This window comes from Mastigoproctus giganteus, chromosome 7, assembly GCF_048544385.1.
Source record: "Mastigoproctus giganteus isolate SK-2022 chromosome 7, ASM4854438v1, whole genome shotgun sequence".
Classification (NCBI taxonomy): Eukaryota; Metazoa; Arthropoda; class Arachnida; order Uropygi; family Thelyphonidae; genus Mastigoproctus; species Mastigoproctus giganteus.
Window position 1 is genome coordinate 203,688,051 of NC_143581.1, and position 15,342 is coordinate 203,703,392.

The 15,342-nt window shown below is 37.7% G+C and overlaps 1 long non-coding RNA gene across 1 annotated transcript in view; it reads right to left on the reverse strand.

Annotated features, from left to right (window-relative positions):
* LOC150083601 (uncharacterized) overlaps nucleotides 1–14,795 on the reverse strand; it is a 31,899-nt gene extending 17,104 nt beyond the window's left edge. The window contains exons 1-2 of the long non-coding RNA XR_016547181.1: nucleotides 14,733–14,795; nucleotides 8,694–8,809 (exon numbers count right to left, since the gene is read on the reverse strand). This is a non-coding gene — a long non-coding RNA (uncharacterized LOC150083601). The remainder of the gene's footprint in view (nucleotides 1–8,693; nucleotides 8,810–14,732) is intronic.
* Between the last annotated feature and the right edge of the window lie 547 nt (nucleotides 14,796–15,342).

Consider the following 15,342-nt stretch of genomic DNA (forward strand, 5'->3'; position numbering starts at 1 on the left):
GAAGCAATTGCTACCAATGTAGTCAACTACAATAACCAAGGGAAGAACGGGGATAATAAGCAATGTGGAAATGTTACTTATTGTGGAGATGGAAGACCAGATCCAAAAACACATCCCTTTAAGGATGTGTTTTTGGGGTATTTTGGGGTTAGCATTAGCATTAGCAGAGGCATTTGATGCAAGAAAGCAAGCTTATGCAGCATCAGGAAAAAAAAAAAAAAAAACAAAAACCCACATCCACTTCACCCCTCTGTTCGTTCAAAATACCTGTCCAGCTGAGCCTTAAACTTATTTAGGCTATCAACCTCCACTACAAGGGATGGAAGTCTGTTCCACCAACCAACCACCCGCTGGCTAAAGGCAAATTTCCGCACATCTATCCTACATCTATCTTTCCTCAATTTGAATTTATGCCCTCTCAGGTGATTATTATGAGCTAGAGGAAGAATCCCATCAGCATTGAGCATGCTCAAACCATTCAAGGCTTTATACACCTCTATCAGATCACCTCGCTGGTGCCTAGTCTCCAGACACTGTAATTTGCAAAACTTAAGCCTTTCTTCGAAAGAGCACCCCTTTGTTCCATTCACTAATCTTGTTGCCTTTCTCTGTACTCGTTCCAGCAGCTCTACATCCTACTTGAAATGAGGCCTCCAGACCTGTATACAGTACTCTAGGTGTGGCCTGACCATTGCCTTATACAAGGGAATAATCACCTCCTTATCCCTGCTGTAAAAATTCCTGTATATCATTGACAATACTCCATGAGCTACTCTTGCAGCCCGTCTGCACAGCTCAGAGAATTTCATATCTGCCTGCACAACCACCCCCAAGTCCCTTTCATTCTCTACCACTGTCAGTGTAGTACCACAGAGTTGATGCGTTGCTCTGGGGTTGCTGTTTCCCATGTGTAGTACTTTACATTTGTCAATGTTAAACTTCATTTGCCACCTCTCAGCCCATCTGCTCAACCTTTCCAGATCCTGTTGCAGCAGCATAGTGTCAGTAGTGTCCTTGACAACCCTGCCAACCTTTGTATCGTCTGCAAACTTGGACATTAAGCTTGATATATACCGTCATCAATATCATTTATAAATACAGAAAACAATAATGGACCCAACACTGAGCCCTGAGGGACTCCACTAATAACATTAGTCCACGATGAGCAGTGTCCATTGATTACCACTCTCTGTCTTCTCCCCCTCAACCACCCCTTTATCCATAGCAGCAATTTGCCTCCAATGTCACACTGCTCCAATTTGTGTAGCAGTCTTCCATGTGCAACAGTATCAAAAGCCTTTCTAAGATCCAAGTATATAATATCAAAGTTATTCCCTGCATCCAGTTCTTTTGTGACTGCATCATAGTATCCAATCAAATTGGTCAGGCAAGACTTCCCCTTAACAAAACCATGCTGTGTCTGAGCTATAACTGAAGTCTTGTCTAAATGATCCTGCAGTGCTTCTTTAACCAGTGCCTCCATTAATTTTCCTGGAACAGAAGTTAAGCTCACAGGTCTATAATTACTTGTGTCAGCCTTTGATCCTCCTTTGTGAATTGGGGTCACATTTGCACATTTCCAGTCTATGGGTACCTCCCCCGATGGGTTTTTGATGTATTGTGGGGATTTCAGAGACGTGGTGTCACACAGATATAAGGAATGCAGAACTGCAATTTGGGGAGTACAATGTCTACAGAAGGGATAGACAGGATAGGAGGGGAGGAGGGGTTATGCTATTAGTTAAGAAATACATAAAATCCAAGGAAGTGAAGCGGGTAGACATTGCTGGACAGTGCAGTGTCGAGTCAGTTTGATGTGACATAAGCACTGGGAGATCAAAATTGAGAGTAGGAGTGTGTTATAGGCCTAATGACTCTGATGATATAATAAGAAATTGTACAGGGAAATAGAGTGGGCCAGTAAATCAGAGAGTCTTATAATAGGGGATTTTAATTTCCCAGATATTGACTGGAATTTGGGGACTGGTCACTCACACACTAGCAAGGCTTTTGTGGATTTATTGGATGATTGTTTTCTACACCAGCATGTTCAGGAGGCAACTAGAGGGAGTAATACTCTTGATTTGATTATCAGTAGTGATTCTTCATGCATTAAGAATCTGCAGGTAAATGAACCACTAGGTGGCAGTGATCACAGTGTGCTGAAGTGGGATTTACTCAAAGAGGTAACTACCATTAGGAGTAAAGGGAAGGGTTATTGCTTTCATAAAGGCGACTACGATGGACTGAGATAGTATTTAACCTCTATACAGTGGGACCAACTGATGTTACCAACAGCAAATTCAAAATGGGAAGTATTCAAAGAACTTATCTTGGAAGCTACTAGGCTTTACATACCAACTAAGAAATATTGTTCAAGGTTTAGGCCTAAGTGGATGTCAGATGAACTAATGAGACATATGGCAGAGAAGAAAAATGCATGGGATACATACAAATTAACAAGTGACATAGAAGCCTATTATAGATACAAGTTGATGTGTAACCAAGTTACAAAGGAGGTTAGGCAGGCGAAGGCAGATTACGAGAAATCGTTGGCAAGAGATGCAAAGAAAAACAGCAAAGAGTTCTTTACTTATGTAAACTCTAGAAGGAAGGGGATGAATCAGATTGGTCCACTTGATATCGATGGGTCAACTGTTGATGATCCTGCTCAGGTAGCTAACAAACTAAATGAATATTTTACATCGACATTCACACTTGAGGAGTTATTCAGGGAGGGGAATGCCAGAGGTGTATTCAACTCTGGCAGTAAGCTAGAGAATCTTGTAATAACTGAGAGTAAAGTAGAGGAGAAATTGTTGAAGATAAATACAAGAAAGGCACCTGGGGTGGATGGGATCTATCCAGTTATATTAAAGGAGGCAGCAAAGGAAGTAAGCAAACCCTTAGCCATAATTATGAGAGCTTCCTTGGTCTCAGGGGAAGTACCCATGGACTGGAGATGTGCAAATGTGACCCCAATTCACAAAGGAGGATCAAAGGGCGACACAAGTAATTATAGACCTATTAGTTTAACTTCTGTTCCCGGAAAATTAATGGAGGCACTAGTTAAAGAAACACTGCAGGATCATCTAGACAAGACTTCAATTATAGCTCAGACACAGCATGGTTTTGTTAAGGGGAAGTCTTGTCTGACCAATTTGATTGGATACTATGATGCAGTCACAAAAGAACTGGATGCAGGAAATAACTTTGATATTATATACTTGAATCTTAGAAAGGCTTTTGATACTGTTGCACATGGAAGACTGCTGCACAAATTGGAGCAGTGTGGCATTGGAGGCAAATTGCTGCCTCCAATGCCACACTGGACTAATGTTATTAGTGGAGTCCCTCAGGGTTCAGTATTGGGTCCATTATTGTTTTCTGTATTTATAAATAATATTGATGATGGTATATCAAGCTTAATGTCCAAGTTTGCAGACGATACGAAGGCTGGCAGGGTTGTCAAGGACACTACTGACACTATGCTACTGCAACAGGATCTAGAAAGGTTGAGCAGATGGGCTGAGAGGTAGCAAATGAAGTTTAACATTGACAAATGTAAAGTACTACATATGGGAAACAGCAACCCCAGAGCAACATATCAACTCTGTGGTACTACACTGACAGTGGTAGAGAATGAAAGGGACCTGGGGGTGGTTGTGCAGGCAGATATGAAGTTTTCTGAGCAGTGCAGATGGGCTGCAAGAGTAGGTCATATATGTCAATGATATATAGGAATTTTTCTAGCAGGGATAAGGAGGTGATTATTCTCTTGTATAAGGCAATGGTCAGGCCACACCTATAGTACTGTATACAGGTCTGGAGCCCTCATTTCAAGAAGGATGTAGAGATGCTGGAACGAGTACAGAGAAGGGCAACAAGATTGGTGAATGGAACAAAGGGATGCTCTTACAAAGAAAGGCTTAAGTTTTGCAAATTACAGTGTCTGGAGACTAGGCACCAGTGAGGTGATCTGATAGAGGTGTATAAAGCCTTGAATGGTTTGAGCATGCTCAATGCTGATGGGACTCTTCCTCTTGCTCAGAATAATCACCTGAGAGGGCATAAATTCAAATTGAGGAAAGACAGATGTAGGATAGACGTGAGGAAATTTGCCTTTAGCCAGCAGGTGGTTGGTTGGCGGAACAGACTTCCATCCCTTGTCGTGGAAGTTAGGATAGCCTAAATAAGTTTAAGGCTCAGCTGGACAGGTATTTCGAACGAACAGAGGGGTGAAGTGGAAGTGGTTATTTTTATTTATTTATTTAACTATTTATTTTATTTTATTTTATTTTTCATTTTTTTTTTGGCTGATGCTGCATAAGCTTGCTTTCTTGCATCAAATGCCTCTAAAGCAAAGGTTCATGCCATTTTTGAGGACCTTAAGAAGGGCGATGATACTGAAACAATCTGTATTGTGAGTCATGGTCAGTTTGATAGGTTCTGTAAGAGAAGTGGATATCATAACGTCGCCATGAGTGGTGAAACAGCAAGTGCAGATGGTGAGGCTGCCAAAAAATTCAAGGACAAATTGGACGAGATTATAAGAAGTGGTGGTTTATTTGCCGCAACAAATATTTAATGTGGATGAGACTAGTCTTTCTTGGAAAAATGCCTAGTAAAACTTATAATTCTACTGAAGAAAAGTCGCTGTCTGGATTTAAAGCTTCCAAAGACAGGATAACGCTCTTAGTGGGGGTAACATAGCGGGTTATAAACTTAAATTTTTAATTTAAAAATTTTCTGAGTGATAAACCACTTTAGTGGTTTATCACTCAGAAAACCTGCGGGCTTTTAAGAGCATTGACAAGAAATCACTTCCTGTACAATTCAGGGCTAACTCAAAGGCCTGGGTGACAATAACCATGTTCGAAGAATGATTTCTAAATGTGTTTAACCCTGAAATTGAAAAATATTGCTTACAAATGTCAGTGCCTTTTAAGATATTAATGCTCCTTGACAACACTCCCGGTCATCCTAAACATCTAGATGATCTTCACGACAACGTCGAGATGTATACTTTCCTCCAAATTCAACCAATAGATCAGGGAGTTATTCTAACATTCAAAGCTTATTACATACGGACATTTTCTGAGGCTGTAAATGCAACAGAGCAAGGGAAAATGGATCTGCGACAATTTTGGAAGACATTTAACATCCTCAATGGAATACGCAACATTTCAAGAGCATGGAATGATGTGACAACAACAACTTGTATGAGCGGAGTTTGGAAAAACTTCTAAAATATTCCAAGCTTAACAACGAAGGGTTCAACAAAGATGCGCTGATGTCTTCTGTTACCAAAGAAACTGTAAACTTAGCGATGAAGATGTAGATGAGCTTGTGGATGAACGAGGTGAAGATTTAACAACATAAGACCTAGCCCAATTGAATGCGCAAAGAGTTGAGGAGCAAGGAAGAGTCAAATCCATTGAGGAATCGGAGCAACTCAAGAAGCATTCAAATTAAAGGAAATGGCAGAAGCATTTGACAAAATTCAGGAAGGTCTCTCTATGTTTGATGGAATGGATAAAAACACAATGTTTCTTGAAAATAGAAAGAAAAGTTCAAGATTGTTATTGGCTTATCGCAAAATTTATGAAAAGGGAAAAAAGCATACAAAGTTGATGAAGACTGAAGAGTTCATATCACGTATCACCTCCCTGACCTCTACGCAGCCTACAACATCCAACATCCTGTGATTAATGTTTCAGGTTCGTTTTGTTACCTTCAGTTCATCACCTGAAGTGTATACACTTCATCACCTGAAGTGTATAGACTCTGATTCATTGTGTGGTTTAGCCCAATTTTCTTAAATATGTACACTTTGGTTTTGATTCCCTTAGTAGCCCTTATAAAGCCTACAAAGCGTATGAAATACATATCAGTTTTTACAATACAATAATATGCGCTTTTTTTTTTCCTTTTACGTTTTCTTTTCTTATGTGCCACTCCGACTACTTCACTGCTGTCTCCAGATAAAGTTTTTAATTGTTATGGTGCATAGTATAACTATTTTTTTCATTCTTCTGAGGATATTATGTGATTTTTGTAATTTTGGCATATCAGGGATCAAGTAGCAATATTTTATTACTGATACCCAAATTACTTAAAAATTGACTTTTTCATAAGAAGTCTTGGAATGTATCTTTTACGTATGTCGGGGACAGACTGTATACACATGTAAACATAGTTTCCAACTTTTGACTTTCAAAAAACTGGAAATCATACATTTGCAAGCAGGAAGAAAACAGGAAATTTTTTTAGCCACTGAAAAATAAGGAGGCTTTTTTTTAAAGCACACAATGCACTATAAATTAAATTTCACTGGCAAAATACACATTATATTCAGGATTGTTTACCAGTAGAGTATGCTTTTAAAAATTAGATTATTTAACATTTTTCTGCCTGTGTATTTCTGTTTGTATATGCTATTAGACATCAACTGATTTTGATTATAGCAGACTTTGCCCTCTTCAGAAATGTTGACTCAAAGTTAAGTTCTCAACAATGGCCTTGTTATCTGGCCTTGGCTGTCAGATTCATTTCCAAAGCTCCATCAGAATTACTTTATTACTTTATTACAAACCAGAAGACAGAAACATGAACAGATTCTCTGAAAAAGTGAGGATAACGTGTCTAGAATTATCAGCTTACGTTGCCTGTTTAGGATTGCCTTTACCAGAAATTTGAAATTCAGAAGTTCTTTTTCTTGGTTCATCAATGTCTTTTTTTTTCACAATGTTTGGATCATGAATAGGATTTAAACATGAGTCAGTGGTGCATCAGTTTTTCACAAAACTGTAAAAATCTGTTTAAATTAAAAACATATTTTTAATTAATTTTTGAAATTAATAATCCCTTTACACCTTTCACTATATGAAGCACGAAGCGTGCACATCAACAGTTTGTCTGGAATCAATGCTTCAATGTCACAAAGTCAGAGAGCATTACAGACTAGAGGAAAGCATGTGTTATAAAGAAAACTTACTATCGATAACTGTATGTGATAGAGGCCACTAACACATGCATATAATTAGTTCATGAATTTTTCCTAACTGTGCAATAATAGATCAGTGGAGAAATCAAAGAAAACATTTTCAAGAACATCTGCTAGGGGGTTCAGCTGTGTGGACAGAGTAGATAAAGTACAAACTGCTGAAATATTGTCTGGGGTCTCACTGACCTCACAGGCCTGACATGAGAATCTGAGAATTCATCAAGGCATGATAGGAGGAAGATTCTGTCACAAGTTGTGCCAATTGATCCCAACTAGGAGTATCATGGGGTAAAATTTTTCTCAGAATGCTCTATACTTGTTAACAGAAAAGACTGAGAGCAAACCATATTACTGGTGGCTAAAAGCAGTATATTAGATTTCTTGCACTACTTCAAACTGTCCTATTGGGAACTGACTAAGACATCAGTACAGGACCCACTTATGATTATTATAACACTAATACAGTGAGAAATGGGCTGTGGGAAAGTAATGGAAAATTCAACTAAGATCCAAGTAGGATATTCAGGAAGAAAGTGCAGCTGTATGTAATAAAAAGGCTCTTGCACGTTTTGAAACTAATGATATGAAGTATTGCCCGTGTTTAATAAATTTGATGAGCGGGTGACGTCAAGCTCAGTCAAGCTCTGCAAACATAATATAAATATTATAAAGATGGTGAATATAAATATAAAAACATAATATATTATAAAAATGAAAACGGAACCCATTGCAGCCTAACAAGATAATCCTTTGGAGAATACAAAGCAAAGTATATAAGCTTAAGCCAGTGTGATTTTAAAAAGCAATCCGTCATTTAGGCAGTAAAGTACCTTGTGACTACAGGTAAATCTTATTTTATAATATACATATAATGATACACTGGTTGCAGAATTTGAATATGGTATTTAAGGGGGTATTAGTATCAGCCATATGTCAAGGAAAGACCAAGCTTTTGCTGGCAAAGCTAAAAAAAAAAAAAAATCATAATTGAAATAAACTAACTATTTGGCTCCCTCCTCGTGTAGGTGTCTATTCAGCTGACTTTTGAATTTCCACAAGCTGTCAACATCAACCACCCATGGAGGTACACTTATTTCAGTAATTAATAACTCATTAAGTAAAAGAAAAAATTACTAGAATCCAGTCTAAACCACTTCCCCAATAATTTGAATTTACAGCCTGGTTCTGTAATCATTTATAACAATTATTATTTCACCTTCATTTTACTTTCACCTCTTACAGCCTTATACATCTCAGTCAAGCTCTGCAGTCCACATATTCAGTCTTTCCTCATATGGATGCCCTCTTTTGCTGATTTCACAAGACAAGTTGACTGTCTTTGACCCCCTCAAGAAGCTCAATGTCTTTTTTTTAGGTATGGTCTCTATATCTGAACACACTACTCCAAGTGTGGTCTTATAATTGCCTTATACAGTGGAATTATGACCTCCCTATCTCTACAAGCAAATGTTTAATAAATCATCAAAAGAGCACCGTGGGCATTCCTTGTCCATGGTAACCTAACAATAAAAGGAAACTGTTACAATGTTGTAGCAGTTTCCTTTTAACATACAATTCATGAAATCTGTTGCTTCAACTTTTATTTAAGATTTTATTTTATATTACTTTTTATAACATATTCCAATTAAACTCTGAAGTAAATGTAAACAATTAAATCCATTCATACCCGTCACTTTCATCACTTTCTTTACTGCCTTTTCTTTGTTAGGTATGTTGTTCTCTAAAGCAGCTTTGTCTTCCTCAACCATTGCAAAAAATCTTGAAACTCAATTTTAAACAATGCTGTTAAAAAAAAAAAAAAAAAAAAAAAACATTAAAATAAGGTACATAATAAGAATGCTTACTAATGTATTATTTATTTGTTAAAAAATAAAGGGCAAATAGAATTATTTTATTTTCCATACATAGCATATTATACTAATTATGATTCAATCTTTTTTTTCTGTAAAAAAGCAAACTTTCATATACGTGATCTCTCACTTTCTCTCTGATCAAGAAGTTAGGGAACAGAGGATCCTTGTGATTTGGTAAAACTGTGAATGGCATATAATTAAAGTAATGAGGGAGGAGATATACCCCCCCCTTGATTTGGAAAATATGGAAATGCAATTATTAAACAAAAGAAATATAAAAAATGAATAATCTAAAGACAATTTAATGGTGACAATGAAAACGGAACCCACTGTAGCCTAACAAGATAATCCTTTGGAGAATACAAAGCAACGTGAATAAGCTAAAGCCAGTGTGATTTTAAAAAGCAATCCATCATTTAGGTAGAAAAGTACCTTGTGACTTTAAAATGTTAACACTACAGGTAAATCTTATTTTATAATATATATATAATGTATATTACAACTGACTGTTAACTGATTAAAATACAGTAAAAAATTACAAATTAAGTGTAAGCAGTCTGAAGCACTGCATGCATGGCGTTCTGTCCATACAAGTGACCTAGGGTGCCAAAAAACATCAGCCTACACTGCCCTTGTGGAGCCAGCACGTTGCTAGAACTAGTCTAGGGCTACTTCTCACTGCATATCTGTTAAAAATTTATACCTATTAAACTTTAAAACCAATTCAAACAAAAATAGGCACCTCTGTAGCCAGGTGGGAAGGAGCAGCAGTGCATAGCACACACTTCTTGATTAAACCGGAGTTCGAGCACGTGACCACCAAATACAGAGGATGTGGAAAGGTCAGGGAATGACAACCGCATTTCCCGGAGCAATATGGCCTTAGTTGCTAATGCTCCTCTTCTTCTTCTTTAATGCTGCCGAATGGCGTTTGCGACTTCGTTTTGATATTGTTCTCTGTCTAGCGCTGCGTGTAGAATTTGTGCTGTTGTCATGTGAAGCCAGGTGTTGATGTTATCTAGCCATGCCATTTTCGGTCTGCCTGGGCGTTTCTTGCCTTCGATCTTTCCCTCCAGGATGAGTGGTAGAAGGTGATATTTTTGTTGGTTCCTAGCGATGTGACCTAGGTATTTGCATTTCCTGCTGATGATGGTTTTGAGCAGGTCCCGTTCCGTGTGCATGTCCTGCAGGACCTGTGCGTTGGTTATCTTGGCTGTCCACGGAATTTTCAGCATTCTTCGGTAGAGCCACATTTCGAAGGCCTGGAGCTTTTTTGTAGTGGCTGATGTTAGAGTCCAGGTTTCTACACCGTAGAGCAGTATTGGCCAGATGTAGCATTTCAATGTGCGTAATTTGAGCACGATGTTCAAGCTTCTGTCGGTGAGGAGGGTTCTCCATTTGGTGAATGCCTGCCTGGCTTGTTCAATTCTGCTTTTGATTTCGGCCTCATGGTTCAGCTGGTCATCAATGAGCACTCCGAGATACTTGAAGCGGTGTATTTGCTCTAATTTTTCGTTGTTTAGTTTGATCGTGATTTTGCTTGCAGTCCTGCTGACCTTCATCACCTTTGTTTTCTTTTTGTTGATTCGTAGCCCCCATGCTTGGCTTTCTATGTCCACTTCGTTCAAGATGGTCTGTAAATCTTGTTCTGAATCCGCTATTAGTGCTGTGTCATCGGCATATCTTAAGTTATTGATGTAGTGTCCGTTAACTTTTATGCCGATGTTCTTGTCAGCCAGTGTTTGGTCGAAGATCATTTCCGAATAGATGTTAAAAAGAATGGGAGATAATGGACAGCCTTGCCGGACGCCTTTTTTTATTGGAATTGGGTCTGTCAGATCGTTGTCATAGCGAAGCCGGGCTGTTTGATTCCAGTAGAAAGTTGTAATAAAGTTGATATCATTGTTTTCAAGCCCAAGTTTTCTCAGTCGGTCAATTAGGCGGTCGTGGTCTACTGAATCGAAGGCTTTCTCGTAGTCAATAAAACATATATACACGTCTTTTTGATGTTCATAGCACCTTTGTAGCAATATTTGTAAACAGAAAATTGCTTCTCTGGTGCCTAGTCCCCTGCAGAATCCGAACTGTGTGTTTCCTAGTGCACTTTCGCACTTACATCTTATCCTTTGCTGAATCACCTTGAGGAAGACTTTTAGCACCTGGCTCATTAGACTGATCAGCCTGAAGTCTTCGCATTTCCGGCTGGTAGCCTTTTTTGGTAGGGCCACAAAGATGGATTGGAGCCATTCGGATGGAATGTCGTTGTTGTTGTAGATTTGATTGAACCATTTCGTTAGTTGTTGGATGTTGCTGTAGTCTAGTTGTTTCAGCAGTTCCACATGAATCTGATCAGGTCCACAGGCCTTGCCTGGCTTTGTTATTCGGATGGCATGTTCCACTTCAGATGTTAATATGTGGAGATTGTCTTCCTGTGTTTGTTGTTGCGTTTCTGCCGGTTTTCTGTTGGTGCCGAACAGATTGTATATATAGCTCTTCCAGGTGTCGAGTTTGGCTTGTTTGCTTAGTATAGGTTGATTGTTGTCCGTATATAAACTTGGGATAGGAGCCGGTTTGTAGATGTTTCCAGCTTCTTTAAGCTTCTTGTGCAGGTTATAGTTGTCATTTTTCTTGATTAGGTCTTCGATTTCTGCACACTGATCTTCCATCCATTTTTCCTTCGCCTTCCGGATTTCCTGTTTGATCTTTTGTTGTATTTCTTTGTATTTTTCCCGGTTGTTGTTGTTTTTGAATATTCTCCGTTCATCCATTAGGTCTAGTATGTGCTGGGTCATCCACCGTTGTTTCTTTTTCGACGCCTGATGTCCTAGCAGGGTTTCTGCTGTTTCATTGATGCACTGTTTGAGTGAACGCCCGAATGCTTGCACGTCTGTTGTTACTGCTTCGATCGATCGGATTGTAGTGTTGAGATGAAGCTGTACTTGTCGTCTGTTGGCGGTGTTCTTCAGTTTCTCCAGGTCGATTCTTTTTGTTGTGCTTGTGCGTTTGACTGCTCGTAATTTGAGACGTAGTGTTGCTGTTACTGGGTTATGGTCTGATGATATGTCAGCTCCGGGGTAAGTTTTTGCATTGAGGACACTTGACTTATATCTGATGTTGATTAAGATGTAGTCAATTTGATTCCTGACGATATTGTTGTCAGAGTCTTGTGGTGAGGTCCAGGTGTATAGTCGTCGAGCTAATGCTCCTAAAAAACCAAATAACAACAACCAACAAAAATAGAGATCCTGAAGCCAGTAGATATTAGAGGAGGTGACATATACAGAAGCTTTAGTATAGACAGAAAAACGAAGATGGAGATTTGGATACAAGTCACTTATGATATGTTCTATTTCAGTTACTTACAACTGATGATGTAAGGATATCAAAAAGCCAGTCTCTAATAAATGGGGGTGTGCAGTGTATAATAATTCATTAACAATAATGAGATATCTACAATGGCATCGAATTCCAGTTATCTAAGCATCAGACTAATGGTATAACAATTTGTTTTTTGGTCAAATAGTTTACAGCTTTAATGGAGCAATTTTGCAATAATGGAGAAGTAGGATCAGGAAAAGGTATCATATTTAATTTCCAAATTTAGCAAGCAATCATATGCACAAAAGGAAAAAGAAAGTCTGATTGTTGCTACTATTTTGACTATAATTTAATCACTTAAAAAGGGAAGTGATGTTGAATGGGAATGCACAAAAAGTTGACTTGTCTATTTTCCTGAGATAATGTACTCATAAAAAAAATTTGCACTTTGGGAGGATATAGAATCAACATTGAATTTAACTGCTATATAAACTTTCCATTAAAACTTTTAGCTCTACCATCTTTCTGTAAATACATATATTTATCAGGGGCTTTGGTCCTATTATACAGGTGTTTCAAAAGTGATGGTCAATAATTTAAGGGTGAACTGTACAGATTACAATATGCAAAAAAAACCTAATAAATGTGGGTTTTTAAGTGAATTGTTTTCGAGATATTGCACATTTCTAGTTGGGATCCACCACTGACTTGTTTGTTTAGGTTAGGTTATGTTCATTCTCTCCATTTCTCCTCTCTCAAATGCTCTGCGATGTAGCAGGCATAATAGTATTGCCAAAGGATAGTCAACATGGAAAGAGGTTACAGCAACAAAGAGTATGCAGACATGCACTTCGGTAAAGCCAACAGCAGTGCACTAGAGGCTGCACATTTCTACCAAGAAGCATTTCCCCACCGAAGGCAGCCCAACAGGTGCACATTCATCAGGGTACATCAACGCCTTAGAGAACATGGGTGCTTCGCACATGGAGTACAAGCAGGTAGGCCCAGAAGCATAACACCTGATGTTGAGGAAAGGGTGTTAGAAAGAACATCCTGTAACATGTAACATCTGTAAAATCCTGTGGTGTTGAAACCAAAAATTAAAAATGTATTATCTTATGTTTTATAAAACCACCCTTAGCAAAAGATTCACAGCTTTTTGCTATACTAGTGCTCCAGTGGCAGATCTTAAAAGAAAATGTGCATTATCTCAAAAAGGGTTCAATTGCAGCCTGATGTTCACTGGGACTTTTTTTGCTTATTTTAGTATGTACTTTTCACCTTTAAATTATTGACCATCATTTTAGAATATTATGTATATGTTGTTTATTAAATAATAATAATCAAAATCTATTTTTCAAAATAAAAGTACATAACAATAAAATTGCCACACACAACAATAAAATTGACAATCTCTCCATAAAATCAACACTGTCCATAATGACACTTGAATGAGTGATATAAATCACTCATTCAAGTCTCATGCTCATTCAACACAACGATCTGTAACATTGTGTTGACAAAAACAGTAAGTCAACAGTAACCCTACCACTGAAATGAAAATTTTCTTAAGAATTACATCTTATTTCTTTAACCCTTGAATAGGTGCACTGAAAAATCTAATAGTAAGTCACATGAGTCGTAAGTACTCATTATAATTTTACTGCAATACATGAGCTAATTTTATTTATTATAATAAGTGAGGTGCACAAGAACAAATTTTATACAATATTATGAAATTATTTAGTTCTGTTTGTTTCATGTTTATATATTACCCAATGTAGACATCATCTGTATCTATGTTATGATCACTATCAAGTACATTATTTTCTATCTCACTTGAGACACTTCAAGTTTTCTGTCTCTACATCCTTGTTATCCCAAACAGTACAGTAAATTTGTCACGTGTTTGGAAAGGTCTGCACGCTGATACAAAGAGATCACATCCAATACCATATAAACTGGTCCCGTTGCACTGGCCGTCTTGCATTTTTTGAACTATTTATTTAAAATAACTAAATGCAACAAGGCATAATATGTTAAAATAAGTCTCCCACACTACTATCGTAGTTTTTTCTTGAGTTATCTATGGTGTATCCAGATCGATATTGAGCTATTTATTTACAGAGTACCTTCACATTCCTAGAAGTTTTAATGGTAAGTCGCATTGGGTGTTGATTGCCCAATATTATCTGACTGCTGATATCAAAGTTACTATAGCAACTCATCAGCTAAAAATTGAAAGCTAATATATATATATATATATATATATATATTTTTTTTTTTTTTGTTTTGTTTTTAGGCGGCTAGGGAGCACCTAAGTCAACTCTTAAACGTGTTCATTTGACAATGGATTCTTAGGGGTGTTAAACATCAAGAACAACTGATCCAAGGCCTTTAGGATCATCTTAAAAATATGCGAATTCTCTATTTGAAAAAACCTACATTACTTTAATTGTTAAAATAATTGATGCATGGTATATGAGCAATAATCTCTCTACGGCTGCAAGCCATCGGTGCGCGTAATTTCTTACCTTATATATTTGATGAAAACAAAACTATAAAATATACAAGGAATAAGCATTTTATACTGCCGGCATTTCGGAGAAAAAAAATATATTTAGCGATGACTAAATTATAATTAAGTGTTAAAAATATCTACATAGCTTTCAAACTCATCGGCAAAAAAATTGTTCAGGAGGCAACGTTCATTTATTGTCTCTATAAAACGTTTCATGATAAATAATCACACAGATTCACCTTTGTTTTCTCCGCAAGAGGCGCTATAGCTGTTTAATGAGAAGTTGGAGTACACATTACGGTATGTGGAATTGAGTTGCAGTTTTTCTAAACTTTTTGTTCAACTCACACCCAACTCAGATATTACTATTAACGGTCACACCCAACCTGATATTACTAGCTCGATCACGCCCCATGGTGGGTTGGGCCCAATGGCGCACTCAGAATTTTGTTGGAGTGAGGAGGATAGGCCCGTACGTTTCACATTAGAATCTTTTCCAAGCGTCAACACGTGATGGCACGATCATATAATGCAAAAAAAAAAAAAAAATGCTCTTGGAGAAGCTATAATCCCAGGGGCTCACATCTGGTGCGTATCTGGAGCTGGATATCATCATTCTTCTT